We start from the raw sequence: 10318 nt of genomic DNA, 5'->3' as shown, positions 1-10318 counted from the left end.
GCTTATTCCACTGAGCCATCTCCCCGGCCAGCCCCTCATTTATCATGGAAGTTTTTTTCTAGATACCCCTGCAATAAGTGAAAATCAGCATAGTAGTGACATTGTATTTATTTTAGTATTTATATATATTTTAAGGCTTCATAAACCCCACACTGTTATAAACCTGTCCCACACTTTTAAAAACACTTCTGTTCTTAACCATTTTCTAAACTCATAAACCTATGCAATTTTAACAATACACATACATTGTGTGGTGCAAAATCCTGCTATATAGCAAACAACCTACAATAAATTAGGTCAGTGTTTTTGGAAAACCTGTGAAACAGTGAATCCATGAAAGTGGAACCACAAAGTAGCGAGGGACTACTGTATAGCTACAGTGAAATGATTGCTGCAGGAACTTATATAATCCTGGGCATTTTGTCAAGAGCTACTTTCAAACTCTGGCAACATCTTGATTTTCTTCAAGTTTTTATGCTCTAGTTTTGGCCTCAATGGTTGATTTTTATCTGAATTACTGCCAAATGGTGATTTTACAGCTGTACCTTCTACTTTTAATTAACATTGTACTTCCCACTTATTTAGTCTGCATTTCTGTTGGTAGGAAGCATATTTTACATCTACACATTACCATGATTCGTTCTGCTGGCCTTGCAGGTAGGAGCACATTCAGGCTGACCCCAGGGTCCTTTTGACTCATCCCCGTGTTCTTAGGTTTCCGGCTGCCCAAGGTGTTCCAGGCTCACCTTTTAGTTTCCCTACCTTAGTCGTAGGGTGAGACGTTTTCCCGCCAGAGTCCTGGTTCACTTTAGTGAAGAGTGGTATTAAAACCAAGACCAGGTACTTGGCCATGTACATGGCTACCGAGCTGTCACCGCTACCGCTCTTCTCAGCAGTTGAGTGTGCCCAAATGCGTGCAGCTGTGCTTTTCTCCTCGTTCAGATGTGTACTCAGCAACTGCAGGCTCACAGCGCTCCTCAGTGCCACTTTCACTTCACGGGCCTTGTCCCAGTCTTGTCATATTTGCTACAACATCTTTGTGTGTGTGTGTGTGTGTGTGTGTGTGTGTGTGTGGCCAGCTCAACCCACCAGGGGGCGGGGCTGGCTGGCATGTGGTGCTGGGGGATTGAACCGCGGTCCCTGTGCTTTGCTAAGCTTGTTCTAAGTAGGTGCTTTAGACCACTGAGCCATCTCTCCAGCCCCCCTTGCTACAACATCTTCACATGCTTGTTTACTGGCCGCGTGGTTCACCAATCTCAGCCATAGGCTAGATCCCTTGCTCCAAGCCACTGTAGGTTGTTGCTGTAAGGATTTTATTCCCTCTCCCCATCCAAGGCCTCACCTGCCAGTTGTACTTCACAGTGGTGGTGAAGCAGGCGCCTTTATCCACCTTGCCCAGGACACGTTGCAGTTTACATGCTCCAGCCATGATGAAGTAGGCGTAGCTTCTGGAGGGCTTTACTTGGAGACTGTGTGCAGTCTTTGGAGTTTTCTTTTGGTTATTTTGTTTAGATATTTTCCTCATTATTTTCAAGTCTGTAATTAGGCCTTTTTTTTTTTTTTTTTTTTTGGTCATGAGCAGAATATATTTACTGGGGGAAAGAAAGCTCCTGTCCAAGAGAGGGACAGGAGGGGGACCCAAGTGGGTGGTCTTCTTTGTAATTAGGCCTTGTGCATAATATGCAAGCAAGCATCAGACAAATAATAATCACTGTAGAGGGGTTTAGTGGAGAAAAGCATGAAAAGGAAGAAAAGGTAGTAGTGATCTTGATCCAGAATGGTCCCTAAGCTAGAACACATTAGCCGTTACAGATCTTCAATAATGTGTTAATATCATTTTATAACTGTCCTTGCAAAAGAACTCTGACTGTCAGTTCGTCATGTGGCTCATCCACCCCCTTAACTCCCTGGTGTTAGGAAGTGTCAGGGCCAAGTGCACTGTGTTGAGTACTGAGGTGTTCTTTTATTAAACAGTCAGTTATTCTTCAATCTTAGCAGTTCAGAGTGGGAGGAATAATATCATGCCCCTGGACAAATGATTCCTGGGTAAGCTGGGGATGGAGCCCAATTATGTAACAGATGTAGGCAACCTGTGCAGTAATTGTGAGAACTTACTCCTACCTGTGGGGAAATGCATTATGTGACCACAATTATTTCCATTTTGGAGACTTAGCTCACCTAATGGGAGTCACTGCCCAAGTGCCCTTTCACTAAAATAAGAAATAACTGAGCCCCTAGCAGTAGTGGCTCTGAGTATCTCTGTGTACCAGATGCTGTGCTAAGTACTTTGTGTGCTGTGTCCCAGTCATCATGACTGTGGGCTGTATATGTGTCCTTATCCTGCCATGTACACATGAGGAAACTGAGGCAAGCAATTTGTCGTTGGACCTGCAGTTGTCATATGTAACTGATCCTACAGTGTGCAGAGCTTTTGGTAATTTGGTTATTTAAGTTCTTCAGTTTTGAGCAAAAACAGTGGACTACCTTAAGGTAAAGGGAATTAATGAGTCAGTGCCCCCGAGTATCTCTGGGAGTCGAGCAGCAGACCCAAGTCCTTTTAGGGAACAACCAAGGGAGTAGCCAGCTACACTAGACAAGAAGGGATCCAGCCCATTGTTGGCTTTTGCTAAGCACCAACTTTGTGGCTCCTTGTCAGTCTTACAAAGATTAGATACAGGGCAAGTTGTAAGGATCTGAGAGCTGTTAGCAAGTGAGGAGGATTGGTGCTGGTAGGCAGAGCAGCAGATCTCCATCAACTGTGTAGGTGTGGTTAGCAGATCAGGCTCTGAAGCCCTGGGCTTCCAGTGGCAAGACCACGACCCTGTGTAGGATGTGGATGTTACCTTATATGTTAGTTCTTCAGTACTTGGGGAAGATAAGGCAGGATACTGAGCCTGTGCAGGGTTAAGGACAGAAATCATCCAAAGCAAGAGGAGCATTAGTAAGTCTTAAGTAAGTGGCATGTTCATACACTTTGCATTACATTGTGGACTTCTCATTACTTAAAGGTTCTGTATCACTTCCCCTTTTGTTTGGCAGTACCAGGGAACTGTCCGCGGGATCACTGTATCACTGAGTCACTTCCCTAGTCTTTGTTTTTAAGCCATAGTCTTATGAAGATGCTCCTTCCTGAGCATTTAGCTGAGGTTTTGGGCATGCACCACCCTGCTTGGCTATTTTATACTTAAATTTGCACTGAGGGGTCTTAAAGGCTTTTTCAAGTCACAGGGATGATTATTGGTGAGTTGGTACTTTCACCCTGCTGTGTGATGGACAGACAGGAAGAGCATTCTAATGTTTAGCCTTCCAGCCGCTGCACAAGAATCCCTCACACCAACTTCTAGTGTATTCTAAATAATAATGGAATTTATACCACATGACCTAATACAGATCTAAGATTTTTTTTTCTGTATTTTTAGGGAAGGGTCTACCGCGTGTTCAGGGTCTCACTACTAGATTGGAGTCCTAGTGAGTCTCCTGTTTACAACCTCCCAAGTGCTGGGATTATAGGCATGCACCACCACACCCAGTCTCACTGCATTCCAGGGGCGGAGCTGGCACGACAAGCCCGGGGATCAGACCCCTGGCCCCTGCAGGCTCTTTAATCTGCTGAGCTATTTGGCCAGCCCTAGGTCTAAGATTTTTAAAAATCATTTTCTAGGACAATTTAAATGCAGCAAACTTTCTAGTTTGGTCATATGACGCATTAATCTTAAAGATGGTATATCTTTTATTTTGGCAAAGTTCTACGTTTGTTTGAAGTAGGAAAAATTAAACATGAAAGATATGAAAGAAAGTGGCTCTGCAGAGTGAGCTTGGGCCAAATAAAAATAAAATTTAAAAATGAAGTAGAAAAAAGGTTTATTCTAGAGAATATAGGGTGGGGTAACAGGGTGGGGGCATATTAGAAGGTCCTGCATCTATTCACATCTTTATTGCTGATTGTATCTGTTCTCCATGGAATAAGAATATAAGTATTCCTTGGTCAAAAATAAAATCCACACTCTGCCCAAGAATCTTGGAACATGCTTATCCAGGAATGCTTCTGTGGGGGTCCCTAATAGTTTCTCACAGAATTGTGTGGATGGGGGAGGGGGTAGTGATCCCAGGATTTAGGGCTCATGGTGGTGGATCTGTGCTAGTCTGAAAGTGCAGGTTCTCTGCTCGGCTTACTTCATTTGACATTGTAATAGATTTCCTGGTTGAGAAGATTTGTGGCAGGTTAAGAAACTTGGCAAATGCCCTGCCACTGGGAGAAAACAGCTTTGTGTTAGAAGACAGGATTGGTACCTGAAGGGAATCTGACAGGTTTGGACAGTGTGTTCGTTCTAAGCAAATAAAATGTCATCTGTTTTTCTAAATGATTCCACAAATACATAATGGAGTGATAAAGCTTAGACTCAGACATCTTCCTGTGTGAGAAAGCCTGCCCATAAAGGGAGTGGACATGGGGCCACATTACTAATAGGGCAGTGGACTGTTATTAATAATAGGCTTTCAAATGGGGGTGGTGAGGTCCTGCTTCATCTTACTGGCAAGTGTCACTTAGAGTCCGTCATTCCATGAACATTCTCCCTTTTTAATAAATTCACATTATAGAAAAATTTAAGAGATGTAGGAGAACATAAAAACACCTCAACACTAAATGTAGTACTTTTATTATTTTGGCCTATAGCCATTTTTAATGACCCTTGATATGTACAAAATATGTATTATGCCCTTAGAGAAAAAAACTTTGCATGTTTATAAACATCTTCTACAAGTGACAAGTCCTTCATCATATGGCTATATCATTATTCAACTCTTCTCAACTATTGGATGGTTTCCAACTTTTTTCTCTGCAGTCTGAAATGCGGAAAGTCAGCACCATGGTAAGATTAATACTCGCTAATAATTGGCAGCAACCCAAGTAGTGCTTTTGATCACATTAGTACCTAACTTAGGCCTCGAGGAGAGTTACCAGCTTGTTGGAAACAGAAGCCAAGAGAAAGTGAATATACTTAGGTTGGAGCATACTGTGGGGCTCATGGGCTGGGGGAGCTACCTTCCAAAGGGAGACTTTAGGAAACCTAAAAACCACCTGGAGGCTGATGATAGCTCAGTTGCTGTGGTCCATTATCCGCTGTTGTGACCTGGCTTCCTGTGCACCACATATAATCCCCTTCCTTGGGGAAGAAGTGTTCAACGTTTAGCAACTAAGTGGGGGTACAAGGAGTACAACACATGCACGAGGAGCCGAGTTTGGGCTCCAGCAGTACAATAATGTTTTTTAAATGAGGGCATCGGTGATCTTCCCACCAACATTTCCTAAAACATCACTGTTACAAGAATTTGCTTCCAGGGCCTGTATCTCATATATGGATTATCTACATCTCCCTTTTTTCTCCTGCTGCTTTAAAAAAATTAAAATTTAAAGATACCTCTCAAAACTGGAGACTATATCTGATCCTGACCACCTGAGAAGAGCTGGAACAAACTTTTCAAAAGATCTGTTAGAACTATCACTCTCTAAGGGCCGGCGAGATAGCTCAGTGGACCAAGAGCCTGCTTAGGCAAGCACAGGGATGGGTTCGATCCCTGACCATCACATGCCCTGCTGGCCCCAGTCCCAGGGACCTGCTGAGGCAGCCACCAAGACTGGGTTTGGTGATGCATGCCTGTAATCCCAGCGCTGAGGAGGCTGAAAACGAGGATCACTGAGTCCGAGCTGCATAGTAAGATGCAGTACCAAATACATTAAAAAATTTAAAAAGCAAAACATATCACTCTCCTTGTCTGAGTTCCAGTCATTTAAAAGATGTTTCAAGCCCAGCATGGTGGCACATGCCTGAAATTCCCTCACTGCGGGAGACCGAGGCAGGAGAATCATAAATTTAGGTCCTAGCTGGGCAATTTGAGAGTCTGTCTCAGAATAAAAACTTAAAGGAAGGGACGTAGTGCAGAGGTCCTGGATTCTGTCTCCAGGAGGGCAGAGGAGCTTGTGGTGAGGAGGAACAGCCACTGTGGACACTATGAACTCCACAGGAGCTTCCAGTGGACACCCCAAAAGCAGCCATAGTGAGGTCTGGGTAGCCCCTCCGTTCCGTGGCTTTGGGTTCCCAACCCAGGAGGCCAACAGTAGTGTGGCTGGCTTAGGTGCTCTACGAAACTTAACGTCTGTGGGCAATTACATGCAAATCACTGAGGGGCAGCTCAGAAACCTTGCACGTTTCACATTGCTAAGGCACCAGGGTGGGTGTTTCTGCTTAGTTGCCGGCCCAGAAGGCAGAGGTCTATTGCTGAACACTATGTGTCATTCACATCCTAGCCATTATTTTGATAGAAGCCTCAATGCAGCCCAGGCCAGATTTGATGAGTTATACCCACTTTATAGATGAGGAAGTAAAGACTCAGACTGAGAATTTATCTGTGCATCAATCATGAGGAAATGAGAGCCATAGCCAGGATAAGAGTCCAGATTTCTCGTAATCCCAGCACCAAGGGAGGTTTAGGCAGGAGGACTGTAAGTTTGAGCCCAGGCTGGGCAATTGAGCAGATTAGTGAGAACCTCTCAAAATAAAAAGATCTGGGGGTGTAGCTCGGTACACAGGCCCTGGGTTAAAAAAAATCTGCAGTTCAGAGCATCCCAAGTACCTACTTGCACAAGGATACATTAGACTTCAAAGTCGTGCCTGGGACCCATAGTAGACCTAGACCCGAATGGCAGCAGGTAGAATTTAGAAGATATGAATTAGAAGGTAGAATGGGAAGACATTTTTAGACAGGAGTCCTCTGTGTTTCTCTGCCAGTGGGATTGAAACTCCAGGTTGTTTATTCCTGGGTCTCTCTTTTTTTTTTTTTTTTTTCCAGCACTGGGGATTGAACTCAGGCCCTTGCACGTGCCAGGCAAGCACTAATTCTACTGAGCCATCTCCCCGGCCGATTCCTGGGTCTTTGACTCGCTTTCCCCACCACCATTTCAAAGTAGAAGCAGTGGTCATCTTAGCTAAAGCTGTGGCTTAATGCAGAATCACATGATGTTTCCCTGGTTTTAAGTGCTGTCTGTCACGGCAGCTGCTCACCTGTCCCACATAGGGGTGGTCTACTGCCGCTGATAGAGCTGCTCTAGACAGATTTAGGGGTTTTTTTTGTTGTTGTTTGTTTTGTTTTGTTTTGAGACACAGTCTTGCTATGCAGCTCAGGCTGGCCTTGAGCTCTATTTGTATCCCAGCCCGGTCTTAAATTCACAATGATCCTCCTGCTCAGCCTCCCAAGTGCTAGGATGACAGGCATGTGCCACCGTGCCTGGCTCAGATTTAACATTTTGAGATCTCTAACTTTGAATTAAAATAGGGAAAGGACTAGTGTCAATAGCAAATTCAGAAATCAAGGAAAAAAATGTATGCACTGAGCAAGAGAGGTACCAGATGGTTAATGGTCTTAGGAGTTGTTAAGCTGGCCTTTCATGCAAGTTCCCTGTCTGACTGTGAAGACACGAAAATAGCCACAGAAGGTCAGGAAGCCGACATGTGGACCCAGCAGCAGGAGACGCTGGGCAAGACACTGATTGTTTCCTGTCTATGGCAGCAAACCTGATCAGCCCGACACCCAGCAACTGAGAGGCTGAGTTGATTGTGATCCATCCACACTGTGGGATAGTTAACACTTATTTAAAAATTCACAGGGATGGATACTATTTACTGGTCTAGAAAGTATTCATGTTAAAATGACAGTAAATTATGTGTGTGTGTATAAATACTATATATATATATATATAGTATTTTAGGGAAGGATCTACAGGGTGTTCAGGGTCTCACTACTAGATCAGACTTTGTAGTGATCCGCCTGTTTACAGCCTTCCAAGCGCTGGGATTACAGGTGCGCACCACCACGCCCAGTTTCAAGCACCACCTCAGCGCACCCCAGGGGCAGGGCCAGCACAGCAGGCCTGGATCAAACTCTCTGACCCTGTACCTGCTTGCAGGCACTTTAATCCACTGAGCTATTTGGCCAACCCTATTAAATTGTATTTTAAAATGTAAAGTCATTTTTAAAAGTTCTATGAGCAAATGGCCAAGGGAACATTCTCAACTTGGTCTGAATTAAAGATGAGTGTTTTCAAGTGTTCTGTTTATGAATTTGATGATTTTTTTTTTGTACTGAGGATTAAACCCAGAATCTTTAAATTGTGCTACATCTATCCCCTCCTCCTCCCTTTAAAAAAAATGCTCAATATCACCATTATCGGTCATTAGAGCAATGCAAATTTAAACAGTGCTGAAGCTGGGTGCAGTGGTGCACACCTATAATCCTAGGACTCAGGCGTTCCAGACCAGCCTGGGCTACAAAGTGAGTTCAAGGCCAGATGGGAGGAACTGGAGGCAGTAACATGGCACACTCAGGGCTCCAAGAGGAAGGTCTGTTATTACTACTACAGGGATGTTGGAAATTACTGTTGTAGACAAGGCTATCCAATGAAGCCTCACCGAATCCACATGACTCACAGTCTGCTGCTCAACTGTGGCCTCTACCGAAAGATGGAAATCTATCGCCCTCACAAGGCCAGTGCTGAGGAGATGACCAAGTACCACAGCAATGACTACATTAAGTTCTTGCGCTCCATCCATCCAGATAACATGTCTGAGTACAGCAAGCAGATGCAGAGATTCAGTGTCGGCAAGGACTGTCCAGTATCTGATGGCCCATTTGAGCTCTGTCAGCTGTCCCCTGGTGGCTCTGCAGCAAGTGCTGTGCAACTTAATAAGCAGCAGAGGGACATCACTATGAATTGGGCCAGGGGCCTGCACCATGCAAAGAAGTCCGAGGCATCTGGCTTCTGTTATGTCAATGATATCGTCTTGGCCATCCTGGAACTGTTAAAGAATCACCAGAGAGTGCTGTATATTGACATTGATACTCACCATGGCGATAGCATGGAAGAGGCCTTCTATACCACAGACCAGGTCATGACTGTGTCCTTTCATAAATATGGAGAGTACTTCCCAGGAATTGGGGACCTATGGGATATTGGGGCTGGTAAAGGCAAGTATTATGCAGTTAACTACGCAATCTGAGATGGGATTGATGATGAGTCCTATGAGGCCATTTTCAAGCCGGTCATGTCCAGAGTAATGGAGATGTTCCAGCCTAGTGCGGTGCTCTTACAGTGTGGCTCAGACTCCCTCTCTGGGGATCAGCTCAACTGCTTCAATCGAACCATCAAAGGGCATGGCAACCATGTGGAATCTGTTAAAAGCTTCAACCTGTGTCTTATGCTGATGCTGGGTAGAGGAGGTTACACCATTCGTAATGTTGCCTGGTGCTGGACATATGAGACAGATGTGGCCCTAGACACAGAGCTCCCTAGTATACTCCCATACAGTGACTACTTCAAATACTTAGGGCCATATTTCAAGCTTCACATCAGTCCTTCCAGTATGACTAACCAGGACACTAACAAGTACCTGGAGAAGATCAAACAGCAGCTCTTTGAGAACCTGAGATGCTGCCCCATGCACCTGGGGTCCAAATGCAGGCAACACCTGGGGATGCCATTCCCGAGCAGAGTGGAGATGAGGATGGAGAAGACCTTGACAAGTGTATCTCAATCTGTTCTTCCAACAAATGCATTGCCTGTGAGGAAGAGTTCTCTGACTCAGATGAGGAGGGTGAAGGTGGCCGCAAGAACACTTTCAACTTCAAGAAAGCCAAAAGAGTCAAAACGGAAGATGAGAAAGAGGAAGAATCAGAAGAGAAGAAAGAGATGACAGAACAGGAGAAGACCCAGGAAGAGAATCCAGAAGCCAAAGGGGCCAAAGAGCAGGTCAAGCTGGCCTAAGCAGCCCCTTCCAGCTCAGGCTTCTTGCCATGTTCCCTATTTTTTTCCCTCTAGCCTCTCAGATTTTATATTTCATATTTCTCTGCATATTTATATGAAAATATATTAAATATAAATGTCCCCAGGGACTGGAGAGGAGCCGGGCCCTGAGGCAGGGCAGCTATCCCGGGGCTTCTAGCAGCGATCGTGCTCCCCGCCCCTCCCCGAGTCTTAGCTTTAAGTCATAAAGGGTCCAGATCCAGATGGAGGCGACGCAGCCGGAAGATGAAGTCCCGGCGCGCTGAGCGCCTGTCTAGTGCTAGGTGTTCTGGAAGGGTGGCTGGACCTCCAGGGCCCTGTTCTTCGGGCTCTTACAGGGACATTTTTAGATTGGCTCTTTTCTCGCACCTTCGCACGGCCCCAGATGAGCTAAGCAGCGCGCACTGCCCTGTCTCCCCAGCTCTGCCGATGGAGGCTGGTAGCCTAGCTTCCTTTTCTTTTTTGAGATACTTTCAGTTTTTG

The 10318-nt window shown here is 45.1% G+C and overlaps 1 pseudogene; it reads left to right on the top strand.

Annotated features, from left to right (window-relative positions):
• Positions 1-7506: 7506 nt before the first annotated feature.
• Positions 7507-9817, top strand: LOC101566974 (annotated as a pseudogene).
• The last annotated feature ends 501 nt before the right edge of the window (positions 9818-10318 follow it).

The sequence above is a fragment of the Octodon degus genome, unplaced genomic scaffold (genome assembly GCF_000260255.1).
Source record: "Octodon degus isolate 3935 unplaced genomic scaffold, OctDeg1.0 scaffold00070, whole genome shotgun sequence".
Classification (NCBI taxonomy): domain Eukaryota; kingdom Metazoa; phylum Chordata; class Mammalia; order Rodentia; family Octodontidae; genus Octodon; species Octodon degus.
The sequence above is the reverse complement of the archived record's forward strand: the minus strand, read 5'-3'. Positions and strand labels throughout refer to the sequence as shown.